The sequence below is a fragment of the Pan paniscus genome, chromosome 9 (assembly GCF_029289425.2).
Source record: "Pan paniscus chromosome 9, NHGRI_mPanPan1-v2.0_pri, whole genome shotgun sequence".
NCBI lineage: Eukaryota > Metazoa > Chordata > Mammalia > Primates > Hominidae > Pan > Pan paniscus.
The window spans coordinates 40,145,683-40,170,804 of NC_073258.2; the positions used below are offsets into that span (position 1 = coordinate 40,145,683).

Sequence of the window (25,122 nt, forward strand, 5' to 3'; positions counted from 1 at the left end):
AGGAAAAGAGCAAGAGACATGATTGAGATTGATTATTCCTTTTAAAACAACTGCTCAGATGAGTTCATTCACATGTCACCAATCGGAAAACATCACATAACAGTAAGAAGAAACATACAATTCTCTTGACAGTGAAAGGAAGAACAACCATCTGGAAACAACAGAACAATCTACCAGACTTCGAAATAAAGATACTGGGGAAGGTTTCATGGTAGTCATAGAACTGAAAATTCATGCAGCATGTATAAAATATTCAAATGTTTCCAAGTAGAAGAAATCTATTCAATAAACATTTAAAATTTCAGTTGGTTTGAACCTTTATACTTTCACCATTTTTATGTTCTTACATTATAGTTGACCATCACAAACCACCGTTCAAATATTAATTTTTTAAAAAACTCATCTGCTGATGAAGAAACTTTCATAATTTTGAATAGAAGTACTGCCTATTAATGACCAGTAGGAATCTAAATGATATTGCAATCTTTGTTTAGCAGCATTTACCTATGCAAAATTTAAATATTTGTTATTTCTTAAGGCTTTATATAAAATAACAAAATTAGTGTAATTTTTGTTTTAAGATTTTATAAATTTAGTATAGTTAAAACCAAAAAAATTCATACAACTGGAAATGCTGACTAGGCTTTCAATGTGAAGATTAATAAAAAAGTTCAAAGTGTAAAGAATGCACTTAATCACGCCTGTAATCCCAGCACTTTGGGAGGCCGAGGCTGGTGGATCAAGAGGTCAGGAGACTGACACCATCCTGGCTAACACAGTGAAACCCCGCCTCTACTAAAAATACAAAAAAATTAGCCGGGCCTGGTGGCATGCGCCTCTCCCAGCTACTGGGGAGGCTGAGGCAGGAGAATCACTCAAACCTGGGAAGCAGAGGTCGCAGTGAGCTGAGATTGTGCCACTGCAGTCCAGCCTGGGCGACAGAGTGAGACTCTGTCTCAAAAAATAAAATAAAAAATAAAAATAAAAAAAAAATGCACTTAAAAGGAAGGTTTAATCAATTATTTCCTTTCTATAGTTCAGGTCTTCAGGACCTGTACACACTCCCCAAATTATAATTTGTTTGATTGACTTTTTATACCCATAATTTGTAGGGAAAAGAAAGAGAGATCAGACTGTTACTATGTCTATGTAGAAAAGAAAGACATGAGAGTCCATTTTGAAAAAGTCCTGTACTTTAAACAATTGCTTTGCTCAGATGTTGTTAATTTGTAGCTTTGCCCCAGCCACTTTGACTCAGCCACTTTGACCCAACCTGGAGCTCAAAAAATCATGTGTTGTATAAAATCAAGGTTTAAGGGATCTAGGGCTGTGCAGGACATGCCTTGTTAACAAAATGTTTACAGGCAGTATACTTGATAAAAGTCATCGCCATTCTCTAGTCTCAATAAACCAGGGGCACAATGCACTGTGGAAAGCCACAGGGACCTCTGCCCTTGAAAGCGGGGTATTGTCCAAGGTTTCTCCCCATGTGATAGTCTGAAATATGGCCTCATGGGATGAGAAAGACCTGACTGTCCCCCAGCCCGACACCCGTAAAGGGTCTGTGCTGAGGTGGATTAATAAAAGAGGAAAGCCTCTTGCAGTTGAGATAGAGGAAGGCCACTGTCTCCTGCCTGTCCCTGGGAACTGAATGTCCCGGTATAAAACCCGATTGTACATTTGTTCAATTCTGAGATAGGAGAAAAACCGCCCTATGGTGGGAGGCGAGACATGTTTGCAGCAATGCTGCCTTGTTATTCTTTACTCCACTGAGATGTTTGGGTGGAGAGAAACATAAATCTGGCCTACGTGCACATCCAGGCATGGTACCTTCCCTTGAACTTAATTATGACATAGATTCTTTTGCTCACATGTTTTTTGCTGACCTACTCCTTATTATCACACTGCTCTCCTACTACATTCCTTTTTGCGAAATAATGAAAATAATAATCAGTAAAAACTGAGGGAACTCAGAGGGCGGTGCAGGTCCTTGGTATGCTGAGCACCAGTCCCCTGGGCCCACTGTTGTTTCTCTATACTTTGTCTCTGTGTCTTATTTCTTTTCTCAGTCTCTCGTCCCACCCGACCAGAAATACCCATAGTTGTGGAGGGGAAGGTCACCCCTTCATAATTAAGGTATTCATTTGCTTATTCAACAAATACTTAGAGAATACCTAGCATGCAGTATTCATTGTTCTAGATCCCAGGGATAGGATATTTTAAAACATTTTAAAATTTCAGATTTTTTGGAGCATAATGTTTTGTAGTAAAAGACAGTAAGTGTCTAATTAGAATATATCAGATAATGTCAATTTATAAGAAAAATATAAAATGTGAAAATGGATAGGAAAAGTTGGAAGTAGTTGGAATTTTATGTAAGGGTAAATATAAAAGGACTTAATAAAAAAATATGGCATATGAGCAAAGACCTTACTGAGGTAATAGGGAAGACCATTCCAATATTTAGGGGAGAAAGACGCACTGCAAAGGGTTCAGTGAGTGCGATATTATATGATGAGATGCTAGTAGAAAATCAACAGGTGCCCAAATTGTATAAAATGAATTGAAGCTTTTGATGTGGAAAAAATAAAACCTATCCATTCGGAAAAAGTGTCTGGCAGTAAATTATGAGATGTTGTCACAGTAGGGCAGAATCAGAAAACCCAGTTATAGAATTTTCATAGAAGTTTTTGGTAATCTGGGCAAAAGATAAAAAGTGATAGCAAACACTGTCAAATAGGTGCTGAAAACTTTTGCTCCCTTTTTTCTTCTGAACAACCAACTTTGTTGCAATGTTTCCTTCTTTCCATCCCTTAATTGAAGAGAAGATGGCCCTATCCCTAACTCAAGGGTTAAATCCTGATTTATTAACTTAAGAATGGCAGGTCTTTTCCTTCTGCTAGTAAATTAACTTAGTAGTGAAAATGTGACCTAATTGTGGGAAATAGCATTGAGAAAACTTTCTTGAGAATTTCTGGTTAATGTTTTTACGTTAGTAAAATATACAGAAGGAAGTGTCCTTGTCAGTAATATTTTTCTAGATATTCCTGTATCTTGGGATTCCCAATACATTTTCTATTTATTATGGGACAAAGTCTTATGTATATAAATCTTAACACAGAGTGAATCCTGGACATAAAAGCTGAAAGACACTACATATTTGTTGATTTCACTGAGATGCTCAATTCAGCAACCTTGAGATTGTCACAATTTAAGGCTTCATTTAAATTACCTTATAATAATTTCTTACTGCTAAAACCACTGGATTTTAGATATTTCTCTTGTTATAGCTTAAAGTTTTCTGAGTAAAACATAAGGGAAGTAGTAAGACCATAACATGGAGTAAGACTAGGGATAAACAGAATGGACATTAAGATAATTCACTGGAAGATTTCCATTTAACAGACATTATTCTGAGTACTTGACAACAATAAATTCATCTAATCCTCACAACTACCCTGAGAAATAAGCTAAATTTACTCCAGAATATAAGCTCTATTTTTCTTGGTATCAAGCTGGTATCAAGCTGTTGCTAGAAAATGGCTGACCTTAGAGGAGCTACATTTCCCAGGCTCCCTTGCAGCTAGGGCTTGTGATGTATTTTCATCAATGCCATGTGAATTGAATTGATGAGGTACCTTTCCAGGACTGACTCACAAAAACCTTGCACACGGTGCTGCATTATGGCTTTTTTCCACTTCCAGGTGGCTGACTTGGAAAATAAATGTTGACATCAGCAAAGCCACCAATATCCTTGTGTTTGTGAATGCCAGCATGGGGGAGAGAGTATCCTTGGCAACTTGCTAACAGACTCTAAGTTCTTGCTAAGTTCTTTAACAAGAGCAAGAAATGAGCTTTTATTGAGTAAGGAATAATGTACTATTGTATGCGGATCTTTATATATTTTTTGCTCTATATGACATAGCCATTCTCTAATTGGAGGCATGGAAACTGAAATCTGTGTGCACGCACATGGAAGTCTGCATGTGTGTGTGAATATCTGCTTGTATGTGAGAATGCACAATCCTGGTTGGATTTTGGTACTGAGATAATATTAGAATAAAATAATTGGGTACTTTTTTAAAATGTTTCCTTTCTTCTGGAGCCCTTTAAATGGCCATGGGGCTTAATATTTTCAGAATATTTTGTAGAAATCTCATATTAAATGGCCTGTTGATAATTTCATTTCTATTTGTAAGCATTGTTCTATCTAGATTTGATATCTTTTTGAAGATTGATTTTGATGTTTTGTTTTTTCATGGTGCTCAGTCATTGCAAAAAAAAATTGTCTAGATGTGAACATAATAGTCTCATATGATGTCTTCCTGTGTGTGGTTAGACATTATCTTTGAAGATAATTTTTGCTGTTGTTGTTCCTTCTATTTTTGGGAATGGGTTATCTCTTAATTTATTAGTTCTATCACTTTTTGTTTTGTTATTCATTAATGTCAACATTTACATTTGTTAAAATCAGATCATTCTACTTTTCCAATGCCTAATTATATTTTTAGTGTCCTGAATTTGATTTTTTGATAATAAAAATATATACAGCTTTTAGTTTCTCTTAAAAACCCTTTTATCTATATCTCATCTATTTTAACATGTAACTTTTTAAATTACCCTATTTCAACTTGGATTTCCTTTTTGATATAACAAGTTGTTTAAAAGAGTTTTATTTTTTTTTTCTTATAGCATCATATCATCACTATTTGGTATTAACCTCAAGTTTTATTACATTGTTATCCATAGCATTTCACTATTATTAAAATCAGTAAAGTTATCTTCCTATCAATTCTAATGGGTGCTAAAGAGATTCAAATGTTTCCTTTGAGAGTGTTAAAGTGTTCTATGTTTGTTAGTGTTTTTATTTTCTTAAAATTGGTCTCTCTAGTTATGTCCCACTATTTAATGTAGGATAATGCATTATTGGTCAAAGTAGTAGTTAGATAGAATTGAAAAATCCATTATCTATGTAGACCATATACTCACTTCTCCGAAACTTAATTTCTCCATCTACTAAATCATGGTAATAATATCACTTTATATTATAGTTATATAGATTTGGGAACTATATTGTATATCTGTTTTCTGTAGCTATACTGTATAAATATATTGTACAACTGTTTTGTGAGCTATATGGTATACAATAGGCACTCCATATAATTTAGATATTGTCTCCTGTAGCCTATTCAGATTGAATATCCCAAGCTTTTCTCTATTTCATTCCTTTCCTGATTTTAGCCCGAGGTCAAAAATGACATCTTTCTCTATTTAGGCAGAGGTGTTAAGAGGGTATACCTAGCCTGCCAGTGGATTAAAAACATTTGTTTTTTACCCAGGAATAAATGTTGCATATTTTGTGACAAGCAATAATGATTACAACATAGATATCTTGACATAAATTAAAATGCCTTAAGATACCAAAATGCAAATCACCCCCAAAAATAAAAAATTCAGCACCCAAAGGTGTATATTTCTAATAAGAATCCCAAATTAGTTATGGCTAATCTGACCACAGACTTGCTGGCAGAATCAGAACTTTTCCTAGCAAGTACAAGTTTGTCATTTAAGAAGACAGACACACACTAAATAACCCAAGGTGTTTTAAAAATATCAATGCCCAAGTAATTCTAAGATGCTCCCAGGTTTGAGAATCATTGAAATAGTGTTTCATTTATTCTAAGCAAAACTCAGTGAGGTCATTATTATATCCAGTTTTCAGATGACGAAAGTGAAAGTCAGAGGAGACAGCATTGTTCAAAGTCATATAAACTACTGGCTTAAGGCTGAGAGTTAAACTCCAGGGATTTACTCTAGAACCTCTCAAATGGACGGTCTTTCCCGTACTCTAGAAGTATATTGAGAAACCTTGACCTTGAAGTAATTTAGAAATGAATTACTATCTGAAAGGTGAAATAAGTGCAGAATTAACTAGAACATGAAAATACAAAGCCATTTTAAAAATAAATGCAAACAAGGACTCCAAAGCTGGCAATAATTGAATACAGATTGGATAGATGGGGATTTTTATTCAGCCACCAAAAAATATAGCCACAGAAATAAACTTTGTGCCTATCTCAGTACATTCAAGGAGAGGATCCACTGGCTCTCCAGGTTCACATAAAGGAGATAGACATAGTCAGGGATACAGGAAAATGTTGCCAGCTGATTTTAGTCTTGTGAGTGATGTAACTAAAATCAAAAAAATATGATCATAAGATCTTTCTTTTATATACAAAATTTTTTCTTTATATATACAATGTAATTTATATCCAATAGTAATTTCTTTCAAATCTGTTGAATCATTTAGGTAGTATATAATGCTTGCTCCTCTTGAAAATTCCACTATATTTTATCAGTGTATAAATTGTCTTTCTAGTATACATATCAGAATGTTTTACTTTTTGTTATTTTGAGTGTCGCATGTCTGTTCTACTGAGTACCTCATAACTAATAAATATTGTTTTATTTCTCTCTGTTACAATATTCTGAAACTTTCTCTTACTTTTATGTCATACAATCGATATTAGTACAGCATAGTGGCATCATTTTAACTTTTCTGTCATAAGTGTATTGCATAAGCCTGAAGAGACTGAATAATATTCATTCTCATTAACCCAATGTAATGAAATTATTCTCTTTTCACCTATGAAAATGACAAATATCTTCATTAAATCAAAGATTCATTGTTGGTGAGGATGCAGTGAAATGGGCACTCATAAGCTTTTAGTGGCAGTGCAGCTTGATAGACTTTCTCTAGAAATGAGTTTGGCTGCAGGTATAATAGATTTTAAATAGAGCTTCTGCCATTTTATTTTATTTTATTTCACTTTAAGTTCCGGGATACAAGTACAGAATGTGTAGACTTGTTACATAGGTCTACGTATGCCATAGTTGTTTTTGCTGCATCTATCAACACATCATCTAGGTTTTAAGCCCCACATGCATTAACTATTTGTCCTAGTGCTCTCCCTCTCCTCCACCCCTCCGAGCCCAGGAATGGCCCTGGTGTGTGTTGTCCACCTCCTTGTGTCCATGTGTTCTCATTGTTCAACTCACACTTATATGTAAGAATATGTGGTGCTTGGTTTTCTGTTCATGTGTTAGTTTGCTGAGGATGATGCCTTCCAGTTTCATCTATGTCCCTTCAAAGGATATGTTCTCATTCATTTTTATGGCTGCATAGTATTGCATGGTATATATGTACCACATTTTCTTTATCCAGTCTATCATTGATGGGTATTGGGGTTGGTTCCATGTCTTTGCTATTGTAAATAGTGCTGCAATAAACATACGTGTGCATGTGTCTTTATAGTAGAATTATTTATTTTCCTTTGGGTATATACCCAGTAATGGGATTGCTGGGTCAAATGGTATTTCTGGTTCTAGACCCTTGAGGAATCACCACACTGACTTCCACAATGGTTGAACTAATTTACATTCCCACCAACAGTGTAAAAGCATTCCTAGTTCTCCACAGCCTCGCCAGCATCTATTGTTTCCTGACATTTTAATAATCACCATTTTGATGCTGTGAGATGGTATTTCATTGCAGTTTTGATTTGCATTTTCTTTTTAAAATTTTTTTTTATTATATTTTAAGTTCTGGAATACGTGTGCAGAACGTGCAGGTTTGTTATATAGGTATACACGTGCCATGGTAGTTTGCTGCACCCATCAAGCCGTCATCTACATTAGGTATTTCTCCTAATGCTATCCCTCCCCTAGCCCCCCACCCCCACAACAGGCCCCAGTGTGTGATGTTTCCCTCCCTGGGTCCATGTGTTCTCATTGTTCAACTCCCACTTATGAGTGAGAACATGTGGTTTTCTGTTCTTGTATTAGTTTGCTGAGAATGATGGTTTCCAGCTTCGTTTTTAACCCCATAATTTTTCTTCTAGGATAAAGCGTTACATTTTTGCCATTAACTTAAATGTAAATTCTATAATCAGAGAGACAGATGAGATAGCTATAGTTACGAATATATATATGAGTATATATAAGCACATATATGAGTGTATATACACTTACATAAGGAAGTATAAGTATATATGAATACATTTATTAAGTATAAGTATATTTATAAATATGCTGAGTGTAAGTATATACACACTCAATATATATATATATACTTATACTTACTTATGTAAGTACGTATACATTCATGTATATGCTGTTATACAATTTATATGATTATGTTATAATATATAATACTGTATAACATATAGCATGTATAAGTATGTATATAGTATATATATAGTAACATATATATTATATATAGTTGCATATATACTATACATATATATACCTATATATAAATAAATATAGATATAGGTACAATATACATATAGGTATAGTATGAGATATATCAAACACAACAATCTGCAAGTAACTTTTCTGGGTGCCTAAGGGTCTTCCTTTGTGCAAAATTGGTCTAAAATCCAAGGACACAATAAAACTATAAAATATATCTAAATTGGTAAATATCATACCATGATGTAATTTTCCAAAATAAATAGCAAGATGAAAGAGAAGCAATTAGCATAGAAATAGAAGACAATGAAGACAATCTTACCTTGGAGTTTACTTTTCTACTTGCAAGTAAATAAGCTACAGTTAACAGAGAATATAAAAGTAACTTACATAATATTTTTAAAAAACTATATTCTACCGAACTTCTCTTATTTCTTTTTTTGCATTGGGGGGCATACTTAATTCAGCCCAGAGATTTCCAAATAAATAAATGATTCTCAGTGACTAGGATACTCACATCAAGTTACTTACATGAGGTTCTATAGCTAATAAATAGAAGAGCCAGGCTTAGAATGTAAGTCTCCAGATTCTATACCTGGTGGAATTTTTTTTAAGTTTAAATATTTTTTCCTTGTAGGCATGTCTTTGCACATTTCTTTACATTTTGTACATTGTAAGTGAAATTCTATTTCCCGTTGTTTAACTATTGTGTTCATTTTGGACATTTATATACAATTATTCAGTAATATAGCATTGTACTATAGATCATGTTATAGTTTTTATGTCTTTAACAACAGACTTCAAGTCTAAAAATCTAATAATTTTGTATAATTACTTCACTCCAGGACATCTCCCCAAGAATTATCTAAGTGACTGATGAATCAGAGGGATACCTAAATACAAAAACTGAGTGAAAACACCAAAGGATGAGCCAAGTTTGCCAATGGTAACATAAGCATTTAATGGATGGCCTAATAAGAATTTTGTCCAGGTACCTGTGGGGAAGATTTGATACCAGAGTTATAAACTGGTGATTGATGGCAGAAATGACAAGTGATTTCAAATGTCCTTTCTGTAACAGTAGAGTAACTTTTCTTTATGTAAGCAATATGTAGCTCCTCGGTAATGTCAAATACAAGAATAGTAATTATTGTAAATTTCACTAAATTTGTCAATAATATTCAAGGTTTAATTAGCAAATATTAATTGTATATGTAGAGGTTGATATTTTTTAAATCCTTGACTTTAAATACTTAAACTCTCATATGGGAAAAAAATTTTACGCACGGGAAAATGGAGAAAAATTAATAGCCTACTTTCGATTTCATGGGCATTTTTATTTCATGATGAAAATCTTATAAAGTATAGATTTGAAGTGCAAACTATCTCAAAAATTTGAGATTATTGTGCTATGGTTTTGCCTTTGATGTGTTATCATAAAATGCAAATTATTTATCTTAGGTATATGATTCTAATATCTTTATTTCATTTTTTTTCACAAAATCAGCTCTGTTGATTCTACTTTTGGCTTTATATAAGCAATATCTACTGAGAACAACTGAACAGCATTTCTAGGTAATAGTTTCATTGTGTATTATTTTAACACATTTAAAAAATAATGTGACTTGAAAAATATATTGAGTATGCTGTGTTCATTATATATAATTTACCATTAAAACATTACAATTACATAGAAAAATAGTCCCTCAAATATCTACATTGATGTTTTTATCGTGATCTAGTTAATTGTATCTGTTATCAATTGCGTACATTCCAAATTGTGTGTGAGTTCAAAGCTCTTTACTATGTTATTTATTTCAATCCACTTACTTAAAAATAGATATTGACTCATGTCCACAGTATTTGCAATAGAACCATAAATAAAAACTTAAGATTATATTGTCTCCTAGTTTTATAAGTTTCACAAGCATACGACCTTAGGAAACAATAAGAAATCCACACTGTTTTTAGGAGAAAAAGAGGTAAAAATAGACCTTGTTTTATAAAAAACAAAATGGGAGAAGACAGTCTAGAGGTCTCAGATCAACAACCCTGATTTTTAGACTCTCAAAAGAGGCAAGATATCAGAGTTGTATTTAGATATTATTTATAAGAAGAAAGATACAAGAATTGAACGTAGATCATCAAATCCAATACAAGATATTTTAAACAAACTATTAACAAAATTTTAGAAATGAAGGTTCTAGAGATATCTAAATTTTTATTATGTGTAGAAGAACAACCAAAGTCGCCCCAAAAGTTGCTTTTCCATTTCACTATAGAAATAGCCAGGTATATTAGAAATGGCTTAAGTTTGCTGTAAAAGAGGATTTGTAAAAGAAAACGTATCAGGAGTAAAATATGCAAATAAACTGGAAACATTATCATGCTAAGAAATAGATTCTTATTTAGCCTTGCTGCCTCTGGAGGAGCTGTATGATTATATGTTACATGATAAGTTAGTTTAAAATAATAACAGGCAATTAAAAAAACTTTCAATATTTTTGGAGCTATTCAATCACCAACATTTATTTGTGGATTCTCTTGTGAAGACAGACTTGCCCTTTTTAGTGCTCTGTGGGAAGAAACCGAAAAGAAAAAAAAGACCAAGTAGCTCTCAGTCTACAGGAACTGCAGTCTAACTGGATAACAAATCTATGCATTGAAATGCATTCAGTGCCCTTACAAATAAGGACAAAGGCTGAAGCAAATTAAGACAATGGGGATGGAATAAGAAAATGCTTATTAGAAACAGACCAACTGTTGAGTAAGAACAGGTTAGTTTGGGTGAGATTAAGGACAAGATTAATGATAAATTTAGCTATCAAACTCATTTGCTTCTTTCTGTATTTTTGACCTAGACTCATTAAACAATAAAATAATGAATTGCTTTTTATTTCAGTACATAGCTCATAGAAAACTTTAGATTCTAGCTGATTCAGTTACATTATTGAATATCAATTCTTATAAAAATGAATAGATGATGACAAGGTTTCTTTAAAGGGTGTTTATTTATTCTGTTATAGATTCAGGGGGTACAAGTGTAGATTTGTTACATGGATATAATGCATAATGGTGAAGTTTGGGCTTCTGGTGTACTGATCACTCAAATAGCGAACATTGGACCAAACAGGTAATTTGTCATCCCTCACTCCCTTCCTTTCCTTTCACCTTTTAGATTCTCGAATGTCTTTTATTCTACTCTGTATGTCCATATTTACCTATTATTTATCTCACACTTAGAAGTGAGAACATGCAGTGTTTGACTTTCTGTTTCTGAGTTATTTCACTTAGTATAATGGAACTGAAGGCAGTTCCATCCATGTTGCTGCAAAAGACACATTTTAATCTTTTTTATGGCAGATTACTAGTCCATTTTATACACACACACACACACACACACCACTTTTTTTCCTATTGTCCTTTGATAAACATCTGAGTGCAGGTGTCTTTTAGATTTCTTTTCCTTTGGATATATGTAAGCAGTAGTGAGATTACTGGGTCAAATGACAGTTCCACTTTTAGCTCTTTGAGAAATTTCCATATTGTCTTTCCATAGAGGTTGTACTAATTTAGATTCCCACCAAAAGTGTACAGGTGTTCTATAGCCTCCTCATCCTTGCCAATATCTGTTTTTGTTTTTTGGGGGGTTTTTTTGTTTGTTTTTTACTTTTTAATAGTAGCCATTCTAACTGGTATAAGGTGGTATCTAACTGTGTTTTTAATTTGTATTATTCAGATGATTAGTGATGTTGAGCATTTTTTCATATGTTTGTGGGCCACTTATTTGTCTTTTGAGAATTTCTGTTCATGTTCTTTGTCCACTTTTTAATGAGATTATTTATTTTTCTCATTGGGTTGTTTGAGTTTCTTGTACATTCTGGATGTTAGTCTTGTGTTAGATGTGTAGTTTGCAAATATTTTCTCCCATTATGTAGGCGTTTGGGTTTATTCTCTTGATTATTTCTTTTGCTGGGGAGAAACTTCTTTTTAATTAAGTCCCATTTGTCTACATTTCTTCTTGTTGCATTTGCTTTTGAGGTCTTAGTCATTAATTATTTACTTAGGCCGAGTTCCAGAAGAGTATTTCCTAGATTTTCTTCGAGAATTTTTATAGTTTGAGGTCTTATATTTAAGTGTTTAACACAAATTGAGTAAACTTTTTACATGGTGAGAGATAGGAGTCCAGTTTCATTCTTTCACATATTGTAATTGAATTTTCCCAGCACCGTTTATTAAATGGAATGTCTTTTCCCCCATTGTTTATTTTTGCCAACTTTGTTAAAGATCTGTTGCTTGTAAGTATGTGACTTTCTTTATGGGTTCTCTATTCCATTTCATTGGTCATTGTGTCTATTCTTGTACCAGTCCCATGCTGTTTTGGTTGCTATAGAATTGTATTACAATTTGAAGTCAGGTAATAAGATGCCTCCAGTTTTGTTCTCTTTGCTTAGGATTGTTTTGGCTGTTTGGGCTTCTTTTCGAGTGCACACAAATTTTAGAACTGATTTTTTTTTCATTCCAAGAAAATTGCATTGGCAATTTGATAGGAATTATGTTGAATATAAATTGCTTCGGGCTATATGGTCATTTTAATGATATTGTTTCTTTCAATCTCTAAGCATCGAATGTTTTCCATTTGTTTGTGTCATTTATGAATCCTTTCATCAATGTTTTAGAGCTCTCCTTGTAGAGATCTTTTACCTCCTTGTTTAAATGTATTCCTGAGTATTTTATTATTTGGGGGGCTATTGTAAGCGGGATTGAGCTCTTGATTTTGTTCTTAGCTTGAATGTTATTGGTGTATAGAAATGTTATTGATTTTTTACATCAATTTTGTGTTCTGAATATTTACTGAAGTAATTACGAAGTCTAAGAGTCTTTGGAAGGGATCTTCAGGGTTTTATGGGCAAAAGAACATGTCATCTGTGAACAGAGATAATTTAACTTTGTCTTCACAATTTGGATGCTTTTTATTTCTTTCTCTTGCTTGATTGCCCTGGCTACAGCATCCAATACTGTGGTGAATAGAAATCATGAGAGTGGCCATACTTGTCTTGTTCCAATACTTAACAGAAATGCTTTCAACTTTCTCTATTCAGTAGGATTTTTGACTGTGAGTTTGTCATAGACAGCTTTTATTATTTTGACGTATGTTTCTCTGATGCTTAGTTTGTAGAGAGTTTTTATCTTAAAGAAATACTGAATTTATTGAATGATTTTTTTATCTATTGAGATGATCATATAGTTTTCATGTTTAGTATTTTTAGGTGATGAATCACATTTATTCATTTGCATACGTTGAACCATCCTTGCATCCCTTGAATAAAACCCACTTGATTATAATGTATTAGCTCATTGATGTGCTATTGAATTTAATTGGCTATTACTTTGTTGAAGAATTTTATATCTACGTTCGTCAGGGATATTACCCTGTAGTTTTTTATCTTCTTATTTTGTCTTTACCATTATCAGGGTGATACTCGTTTCGTAGAATAAGTTAGAGAGGCATCCCACTTCCTCAATTTCTTAGAATAGTCAGTAAGATTGGTAACCCTTCTTTATATGTCTGGTAAAACTGAGCTGTGAGTTTGTCCGGTCCTTGTTTTTTGTTTTTTGTTTTTTCCCTTAGGAGATTTTTAATTACTGATTAAATTTTATTACTTGTTATTGGTTTGTTCAAGATTTCCACTTCTTCCTCGCTCAATTTTAGGAAGTTGTGTTTCCAGCACTTTATCCATTCCTCACGGTTTTCTAGGTTGTGCACATAGAGATGTTCATAGTAGTTTCTGAGGGTCTATTTTTGTTTATATGGTACCAATTGCAATGTAACCTTTATTGTTTCTGATTATGCTTATTTGAAGCTTCTATTTTTTTGCTTGTTTAAACTTCCTAGTGACTATCAACTTTGTTTATCCTTTCAAACAACCAACTTTTCTTTTCATTGATCCTTTTTATCACTTTTTGCCCCAATCTTATTGAGCTTTGCTCTGACCTTTGTTATTTCTTTTCTTCTGTTAGCTTTCGGTTCGGTTTAGTCTTATGTTTTTAGTTCCTTGAGTTGTGATGTTAGGTTGTTAATTTAATACATTTCTATCTTTCTGATATAGACATTTAAGGCTATAAACTTTTCTCTTCGCACTGTTTTTTCTGTATCCCAGGAGTTTTGGTATGTTGTGTCTCTGTTTTCATTTATTTAAAATAAATTAAATTTCTACCTTAATTTCATTGTTTACCCAAAGATCATTCAGGAGCTAGTTGTTTAGTTTCCATGTACTTCTGTCATTCTGAGAGTTCTTCTTAGTAGTAACTTCTAATTTTATTCCAGTGTGGAACAAGAAGATACTTGATATGATTCTGATTTTTTACATTTATTGAGACATGCTCTATGACCAACCATATGGTCAATTTTGGAGAATGTTCCATGTGCAGATTAAAAAAACAACAACAACACTTATATTCTGCAGTTGTTGGGTTAAATGTTCTGTAAATATCTATTAAGTCCATTTAGCTAGAGTCTACTTTAAGTCCAAATTTTCTTTGTTGATTTTCTGCCTCAATGATCTATCCAGTGTTGTCAATGAGGTGATGACCTCCCTCAACATTATTGCATTGCTGTCTCTCTGGTTTCTTAGGTCTAATAGTATTTGTTTTATGTCTTGGTGTTTTGGTGTTAGGTGCATATACACTTAGGATAGTTAAAAGTTTTTGTTGAAGTGAACTCTTTATAATTGTATAATGTAGTTGTCTTTTTTTATAACTGCTGTTGATTTAAATTCTGTTTTATATGATATAACGATGGCTACTCCTGCTTATTTTTATTTTCCTTTTGAGTCATAAAGCTTTTTCTACCCCTTTACTGTGAGTCTATAGTTGTTGTTACCCATTAGATGAGTAGCTTGTAGGTAGCAGGTGGTTGTGTTTTATTTTTTTAACCTAATTTGTCAGTCTATTTTGTACATGAAGCATTTAGGCCATTTACATTTAAGGTTAATATTGATACATCAACTTCTGTTCCTGTCATAGTGTTCTTAGCTAGTTTCCTTACAGTCTCAATTGTTTAATTGCTTCATAGAATCATATATATTTACATATGCTTTCATGATGATGAATATCATTTTTTCATTTCTATGTTTAAAAGTCCTTTGAGCATTTCTTGTAGGACCAGTCTAGTGGTGATAAATTCTCTTAGAATTTGCTTGTCTGGGAAATAATTTGTTTTCCTTTATTTATAAAGCTTAGTTTTGCAGGTTACAAAACTCTTAGCTGGCAATTATTTTCTTAAGAATACTAAAAGTAGGATCCTAGTTACTTTGACCTTTAAGGTTTCTTCTGAGAGGTCCACCATCTGATGATATTTTCTTCATGGGTGATTTGATGCTTCCCTCTAGCTGCTTTTAGGTTTTGTTTTTTCTTTTCTTTTCTTACACTTTGACCTTGAATAGTTTGATGGCTATATTCTCTGGTGATATTCATCTAGTATAGCACCTTCAAGGTGTTCTTCAAATTTCTTGTATCCAGATGTTTACATCTCCAGTAAAATCAGGGACATTTCCTGAATTATTCTTTCAAATATGTTTTTCAAGCTTTTAAAATTTTTTCCTCCTTCAGGAATGCTGATAAGTCATAAATTTGATTGCTTTACATAATCTCATGTTCCTCAAAATCTTTGTCCATTTTAAAATTTCTTTTTTCTTTTTTTTGTCTGACTGGGTTAATTCAAAAGACCATTCTTCAAGCTCTGAAGTGCTCTCTTTTGTTTCATCTAGGCTATTTTTAAAGCTTTCAACTGTATTTTGAAATTCCTTCAGTAAATTTTTCATTTCCAGAAGTTCTGTTTTTTATTTTAAGATCTCTGTCTTTTCTCAATTTTCTCAGTTACTTTTCTGATTTCCTTATGTTGGTTTTGAACCTTCTCTTGGATCTCACTAAGTTTCCTTACAATATATACTTTGAATTCTTTATCATTTAAGAATCTTCATTTTGGTTAAAGTCTATTGCTAGACAGCTACTGTAATCTTTCAGTAATATCACTACATTCAGTGTTCTTATGCTGGTTTCTTCTCATCTGGAGGAACGGCCACTTCTTGTTTTTGAATTCACTGTCATTTGGATAGAAATTCCCCCGACGCCCCGGAGGGTGTGACTGTGGAGCACATTGGGTAGGGTCTTTCAGCTTTGCTTCTATAGCCCTGTGAATATTATGTTGGCAGATTACATATATTGGGTTGTGCAGTTCAACATTCAGGCCAGTAGGTGGTGCTTATGGGTAAAAGCCAGCTCTGGCAAAGGCCGATAAGTATGTACTCGACTTTTGTTTACTGTGAAGTGTTCTCTGTTGTTTCAAGTGATGGGCTAGACAACAAAATGCCTGGCACTCTGAGTTTCCTGTTCAGCTAGGAAAGGTGGGAGACCGGGGCAGAGCTGGACCACCTGGCTCACCCATGAATACACCAGTGATGAGCACAGTAACCATCTCTGATGGGGATGGCTGGGGGAGCTCCTGGTAAAATATACCAGAGTCTCTGTGGGAGGTAAGAGAGGCAGCTGCATCAGCTCCACATCCCAGAAAGGCAGGAATGCACTCTGTTTTCCTATCACATCTGTGTCCCATGGCTTGTGACTCTCAGTTCAGACATACAATGTTGTCTGTCACCAGGTCACAGTGTAGTTGAGAGACATGGAAACCATCTGTTCTGTGGTTCTCCATGGGAATGGCTTCAGTGTGGAAGCTCTTTACCAAGCCCAATATGGACAGCTTTATAACTTGCCTGTTCTGATGCTGCTTCTTCATGTACAGAGGGGCAGGGGCTCCGTCCTTCAGTATATGTGTGGGTGTCAGATGTGGTGTTGGCTGATTGTGTTGGCTTGACCTCAGATCCCAGGGGAGGAGGCAAGGTGCCAGTTGTGGTGGACTGGGCTAGGCAATCCCCTACTCCACAGGCCCCTAGGTAGCCCACTGGATGTTGTGTACAAGTCTTGTAGAAACTGGACTGAGACCAGGACAGCAGACTTATTCTCAGGTCCATCAAATTCAGGTGCTAACTGCAATAGGGAGGGGTGAGCTAGTCCCCTGGTCACCAGCAGAACTCCAAGGTAAGGGCAGGCAGAATGCTCTTGTAGTGTCAGGATGCTCAAGGTGTGGGAGCCCCAGGGTACATTGCAGGCCTGTAGGGGCTGGGTTCTCAGGAAGGCTCTGAGTCGCAACCAAAATGATCAGGTAGGAACCTTTCACTGGGGAAGTCAGGGCCTACTTGGTGGGAGCAGTGGCAGTGGAGGCAGACACCTATGGGGCTCATGGCCCACTAGTGCTTTTCTCCCACAGGAGCAGTGGCAGTATCCTTTATTTGGGGACACAGAGGTGCCCAATCTTTCACTCCCTTCCTGTTCTGGAAGTGACTATGGCAGCATTGATGTGGCTGGATCTCAGCATAGAATGCAGGCCTCCAGAGGCTAGGCTTTCAAAACAGGGCCAGGCCTTTACCACAGTGATCAGGCAAGGGCAGAGAAGCTACTCTGCAGGTATGTTACTGGGGAGAGTTGGCCCTCTTCAGCAGGAGCAATGGAAGCTAGCAGCTATGGGGCATGCAGCTCACTTGCACTTTTGTGCCACAGAAGTGATGGTGGATTTTGCTGTTGGGGTGTGTCAAGGTGCCCAGTTTCTCTACTCCATCCCTGGCCTGGCAGTGGCAAGGGTGACAGTAATGGAGGAAGCAATAAATGTTGTGGTACCTGAAGGGTAGATCATGATCCTCTAGGGGCTGGGCTCTCAGAAGAATGCTGAGCCACAGCCACAATGCTCAGATGGTAGCACAGCAGCTGCGCTGAGGATTTGATAACAGGGAAGGCAGCCCCCACTTAGCAGGGAGCAGCAGAAGCAGGCAGTCATGGGGTGCACAGTCTTCACACTCTTTCGTCCCACAGCAGTGACAGAAGTGACTGGCTTTGGGGTGTGCAAAAATGCCTGACCTCTCTGCTCCCTCCCTGGCACAACAGTGGCAGCTGGCATCTACTTGCAGCTGCTTAGGGATCAAAAGCCTGCGTGACTCCATGTGGGTTTGAGTAGTTCCTTTGCAAAGTCTCCAAGCAGCTCTCTGTGTTATTCTGAATGGCAGAGGTAAGGGTCGAGAGGGCTCCCCTATGGCTAAGATTGTAAAAGTCCATGATGGAAGGGTGAGACCCTGTGGGTCTCTCACTCACTCATTCCTTCACTGTGACAGGGAGGCTCTCCTGGCTCCACGCTAGACCCAGCTCAGCAGGCTGCCTTACTTCACTCTTCTCTGCTTTCCCTGATTCCTGTCACTTCTCTGATGAATTCCAAAGGCTCTCTTCAATGGTCTACTCAAATGTTAATATTTACTTGCTATTTTGATTGTTCTTCATGAGAGAAGTGCCCACTAGCTGCTTCTAGTCAGCCATTTGAACCACACCTCATGAATTGCGTAATACCTTTAGAGTATACATAATCTAGTCGAAACTTGGAAGTGTAAGTACACTTTTTTTTTCTTCCTTTCTTTCTTTCTTTCTTTTTTTTTTTTTTTTTTGAGATGGAATCTACTAGCTCTTGTCACCCAGGCTGGAGTGCGATGGCGCCATTTCGGTTCACTGCAACCTCCTTCTCCCAGGTTCAAGCAATTCTCCTGCCTCAGCCGCCTGAGTTGCTGGGATTACAGGTGCAAGCCACCATGCCCAGCTAATTTTTTGTATTTTTAGTAGAGACGGGGTTTCACCATGTTGGCCAGGCTGGTCTCAAACTCTTGACCTCAGTGATCCACCCACCTCGGCCTCCCAAAGTGCTAGGATTACAGCACTTTGGGAGCCACAGCGCCCAGCCTAAGTACTTATATCAAGTCATTGCACACCTTAACTGCTCTCTTAAGTCCTGGTGACAGCCAACATTTTGCAATTTCCTGAGAATAAGTCAATTCTTATAATTATATGACTTCAGTCATGCCATTGCTGTTCTATGAAATGTTCTCCAGAATTTGAAGCAAGAAAAAATTGAGCAGACTCTAGTACTGATTCTGGTTAAAGAGAATCAGAGGCCTCAACTACATAAGAAATGATAGGAATAGACAGAACTACGTAAGAAATAATAGGAATGGACAGCAGATATAAGGAAGGAAACAAAGGGAAAATCAAGAGTCTTGCAAATTAATTATGTATGAGCAATAAAAATGACTTGAATGACTAGGTTAGTGATTTTACCATTAAAAGAGATTACAAGCATAAGAAATATGATACATTTCGGAAATAATAATGAGATAAGTTCTGCCCATCTTTCTTGAAATGTTTATGGTAAGCTCATATGGAGGCATGCAGTGGGTAGCAGAACATACAAATATGACACAAAGCAAATAAACTCAAATTTAAAATCTAGACTTGTGAGACATTTTTATAACGATACTAACCAAGACTTTTTAAGTGAATCAAGTCACTTTTCACACTTTATATTTGTACATGTTCATATTTATGCCTACCTCATTAGTTTATGAGCTACCTAAGGATGAGAATAACTCACGTTAATATTTGATTTTTTTCATATTTGCATGATGCCTGGCTAATGGCAGACTTTTAAATTATATGGCCTGAAAGTTACCTTTCTAGAATTTATTTAAGATAATATCAGGTTAGAGTCAATGATAAGCATGGGCCATATAGAATGTGTCAGGTGCCTTATAAAAAGATAAAAGTACATTTCTCTCATATATTATCAGAATTTCTATAAAAATGAATAATGTGGGCATCTTTGTGTAATACACTCACTCATTCATTCTTTATCAGTTTAACCATTTTGAATAAATACTTGCAAGGCACTGTGTCAGGAAAAAAACTTTAAATTAAACAATTTAAAACTACCCAAGTGTATGGGAGGTCCCAGTATTTATAAAATTTCAGATGATTGCCAAAAATACCTAAATAATATATTTTCCAGTAATCTTTTTGCTACTTATAAGATAGAAACAATATTTTAATCATTTCACATTATACCTTCCATTCTTCATCTCCCCTACATAGCTTTTATAAGTGTTCAAAATTTGAAAAAATGGATGAATACACTCGTTTAAAGAATGGGCCTGAAAATTAGAAAATCTTCCCTAACAAGCAAAGAAATATTACACAGCTCTTTTAGCCTATGGGTCCCTGAATTTCTTCTCTGTGAAATGAATGTGGATTAGCAAATCCCAATTACTTTCAGATCTAAAATACCTGGATTTTGCTTTTTGCATGAAAGTTGAATTTCTCTACTTAAAAACTAAAAATGCAAAGGAGGTCGGGGGCGGTACCTCATGCCTGTAATCTCAGCATTTTGGGAGGCTGAGGTGGGTGGATCACTCGAGGTCAGGAATTTGAGACCAGCCTGGCCAACATGGTGAAACCCCTTCTCTACTAAAAATACAAAAATTAGCCAGGTGTGATGGCATGCATTTGTAGTCCTAGTCCCAGCTACTTGGGAGGCTGAGGCAGGAGAATCACTTGAACTCGGGAGGCAGAGGTTGCAGTGAGGTGAGATAGCCCCACTGCACTCCAACCTAGGCCACAGAGTGAGACACGATCACAAAATAAATAAATGAATACATAAACAAATAAATAAGAAAATGAAATATTTGCTCTAATGTTTGGTTTTCTTCTTTTCTTTTCCACCTTCCTGTGAACCCTTCTAGATAGTGATGATATCCTACTCATATTTGCTCTGAAGCAACTAATACAATGCTTCATACATGGTAGGTACAGAATGTATATTTGATAAATAAATAATTTTTGCAAATAAAAAGTAAATTAATTCAGAACACAAAATGTATACTGTGAATTCAACTTTATAGGTACATTGCATGGCATTCCTTGAACATTTATTTACTGAGGACATATTTTATTGTAGGCATTGTTTTCTACACTGAGGATGTAATACAGAAATGATCAACACAAAATTCTTGCTTACATAAATTTATACTGTATTGGAAGGGAGAGAAAAATATCAAAGAGGCAAAAAAAATAAATGAATAGAAAATTTGAGACAATGACAAATAATGGGAGAAATTCAACAAAGTATTTAAAGAGTGCCCTTAAACTCACTCCTTGTCTATTACATTGATTACATCCATCGTTTCCATGCCTTGGCTCATTTGATATTTAGAAAAATTGGTTGATGACCTTTTTTTTACCTTCTTAGTAGTAAAAAAATTACAAATAGTAAATGATAAAGTTTGGCTCTGTGTCCCCACCCAAATCTGACTTTGAATTTTAATAACCCCTGTGTGTTATGGGGGCGACCCTGTGGGAGGTAATTGAATCATGGGGGGCAGGTTTTTCTCATGCTGTTCTCATGATAGTGAATGAGTCTCACAAGATCTAATAGTTTTATAAAAGGCAGTTCCCCTACACATGCTGCCATGTAAGACGTCCCTTTGCTCTTCCTTAGTCTTCTGCCATGATTGTGAAGCTTCTCCAGCGATGTGAAACTATGAGTCCATTAAACCTCCTTTACTTTATAAATTACCCAATCTCAAGTATGTCTTCATTAGCAGCATGAGAACAGACTAATACAGTAAGTAACTTTGTAATCCTGTATAAAGAATATACTAAATTCTAAATTACAACAGCAAAACTTGAGTTTTAGTAATGCAAAGTCATGCAGTCCACCCACCAAAATATTATCCAAAGGTTAATAAAGAAAACTAGATGCAATAATCAAGTAGGTAATGGAATGTCATTACCCAAGTGGAAACCCCTGGGGGAAATGAACATTCTCCTTATTGTGTTATCATTATTGATATAGGGATCTTTTCCCCTGATATATAAATTTTCTGGAAGATACTTCTGCCCATGGTCCTTGGGAATATTTCCATTTTCCCATATTTATAAGGTTGAGTCAACATTCTTCATGTTTCTCCTCTACTTGTTAATCTATCATTATACCCCTCACCCTGCAAAAGCCTATTTCACTTGATTTGGGTTTCATTAGTCAGCAATAGAGCAAAGGGTGAAAATTAGGTCTTGTTAGATCCAGCTGTCAGAAAAATCAGCCAGCTGTCATTGATTAATAGAAGAGAATACATCTGATTGTGCAGTGCAAAACCCAGTTGCTGTTGTTTAATACGATTCTGTCAGCAAAACCTTCTCAGCTGACAATATTTTTGGAACAGCCATCTGTTTTCGAGGATTACAAATACTTTATCAAAATATTTATGACATGTTTTCTCTGAAAGATGATATCTTATCCCTTTCAATAGATTAATGCCTTGAGGGTAACTGCAAAGCTAAGTAGAGAGGAAAAACTTAACTTTAATATTTATCTTAGTCAAAAGCAAATCCATGCCCATTTCTTTCTACTGTCATAAGGTTATTAAATTCATATCAACTGAAGTTGGTTTTACTTTTATTCACAGATTTAAAGCCAGGTTGAATTAAGAGATAGCTTATATATAAAATTCTAATTTGAAGTTCAATTACTTCCTTCCTTTATCAATTGTATGTGCTTATAAAAAATATCTAAAGTAATGAGCATAATTCTAAATGGAAACTTGGAAATTAGAAGATATGTTTTTTAATTTTCTGGATAATTATTAGTATACTTATAAATTGAATGATTTTTTGTTTTTAACAGAAAGTTATATAAAATACATTAATCTTTTTAAAAAAGTTTCTAATATAGTTTAGGAAAAAGCTGCCTTGATCTAAAGTTTTATTTCATTTTGGTTTGTTTTGGACTTGAAAAAATATTTTTTAATAATTATTTTGGTAATTATAATAAAAAATGAGCAGTACACTGTAGATTTTCTCATCATCTTAGGAAAAGTGAACTTCTAAATATACTAACACATTTCAATGTGCTTTGTCTCAATAAATAGCTTTTTTCAGAACTTGGGTGGAGGTTTTAATATTTCATTTATGTATAGCATATATGTAGAAAAAAAATCTGAATTTCTTTGGGTTGATTTTTCCCTAATATATATTATTTTATTTTGGGAACAGAACACAGAAAAAGAAGCAATGCCATTCATTGTGAGTCAGATTTGGCTTTAAATAATTAAGTGATTTATTATTTAGATCCTTGTAGTTTTTATTCATTCATTTATTTATTTGTTTATTTGTTCATTATTTTCCCCATACTTTAGCCCTGAAAAATGTAATGATTTTTCTACTTCTATAAAATCACTTTGAGGATCAAAGTAATTAGTCTTTTTTTTATTGTAAAATGGAGTATCAAGCCTACGTGTCATGAATAAACATATTGAGAGTTATCCTGCGGCCAACATTATATAAAAATTTGCAATTTGCTAAGAAAATGCTGTATTCTGCAAGAAATCAATATTATTGAGTTTAGGTAGCTTACAGTCTAGTGATAAAGCCTGGCATGGATAATTAGAGATAGCATAAATTGAGTTTTGGATTAGGATATACTTGGTTTGAAAGCCAGCCCTTCTATGTATTGTACTGTGGTTTGAAATAATGTTCCTAAATCTTCTGAAATTTAGTACTACCTATGGATAATTAGCATCAAATTAGCATCAACTGTAAAGTGTTAATGCTAGGATTCAATGAGAAAATGGAGATCACCTGTGTATAAAGAAACCCATACAGTAATTGTCACCTAGAAATCCAATCAACGTGACTTCCTCATCCTCACAGAGCAAGTCAAATGTGCTAAGTGTTACCAAGGAGTTGCAAACAAAGAGATATTGAAGCATAGAGTGAGAAGAGGTTAATTAAATTATAGAAATATAGAAAATTATAATTTGAACTAAATTAACATTAAATGCACATATAATGCTGAAAACACGAGCAGAGGTGGATTTATATGCAATTCTTCTCCAATTTTGTTTGACCTCAATAAAAGTCTGATTCCATTCTGTTGTATTCAAAAGTGCTACTACTATATGCTTAATAGTATCCCACTTTTAGGGAAAAAAGAGGGCCTACTAAGAAAATGGAATTTAAACCCAGTAGGAATGAATGCAATTGAGTTGAAATGATAATTGAGCTGAGTATTATTCCATGTGATTGAAGTTGAATTCACTATAATGTACTGTGAGCTGTGCTTTCCTGGGACATTACAATGGCTGGCTAATTTAGTCCAAAAAAAGAAAAAGAAAAAGAAAAAGAGAAATTAAATTGGTGTTTTTTCATCTATAATAAGCAAGAATTTTGAGAAATGTGTTTATAAAATGAATATGGTGTAATATATATGCAGGAAAAGAGAAAAGGCCTTTGTCAGCTGATAATTAAAACACAAACAAAAACATAAGCTTAATATAAGTTCAAGTGTATAATATATAAAAATGTACTCTAAATAATCAATCAGATTATTACCATCAAGGCATATGTTTATTGATTCTCTTTCTTGGTTCCCTCTTCAAGGTTCCCTCTTGTGATGTTCATCTTAAGCTGACTTTTTCCAGATACGAATGTTGTGGGTGGCAGCAGAAAAACCCAGCACCTGGGCTCACATAGTGCTTATGCCCAGTCTCAATCTTGATGCACATGCACCCGTGTGTACTTCCCCTGTCTGTCTAATATCACTGAGTTTCCTTATGACTTCAGTTCTTAAAAGCTTCATCACCATAACATCAGGAGACATTTGCTTTAGTGTCAATTCTTGGTTGTGCCATATATAGTCACTGGAAACACAAGTGATCACACAGAAAAAAAAAGATTTCTAAATTAATAAATGAGAAAAGATAATCAGTAGCTTAGCATCAGTCAAAGTCGCTTTGTGAATGTCATACATTCCTTATGAAATTTGTGACAGACACATTAGGGTTGTTGGGATTAGACAAGGAAACCTATTTCTTAGCTATTAGGAGAAGCTGATTTAAGTTTTCTTCTACTGATCTTCAGCAGTTCCTGAAAGGTACAGGTACGAGTAAG

General features: G+C 34.8%; 1 long non-coding RNA gene across 1 annotated transcript; it reads left to right on the forward strand.

The window, feature by feature from the left end:
• Window positions 1-9,096: 9,096 nt before the first annotated feature.
• Window positions 9,097-24,824, forward strand: LOC130540591 (uncharacterized). The gene is made up of 3 exons (XR_008954585.1): window positions 9,097-9,199; window positions 20,919-20,978; window positions 24,613-24,824. It is a non-coding gene; the product is annotated as an uncharacterized LOC130540591 (long non-coding RNA).
• Window positions 24,825-25,122: the final 298 nt, after the last annotated feature.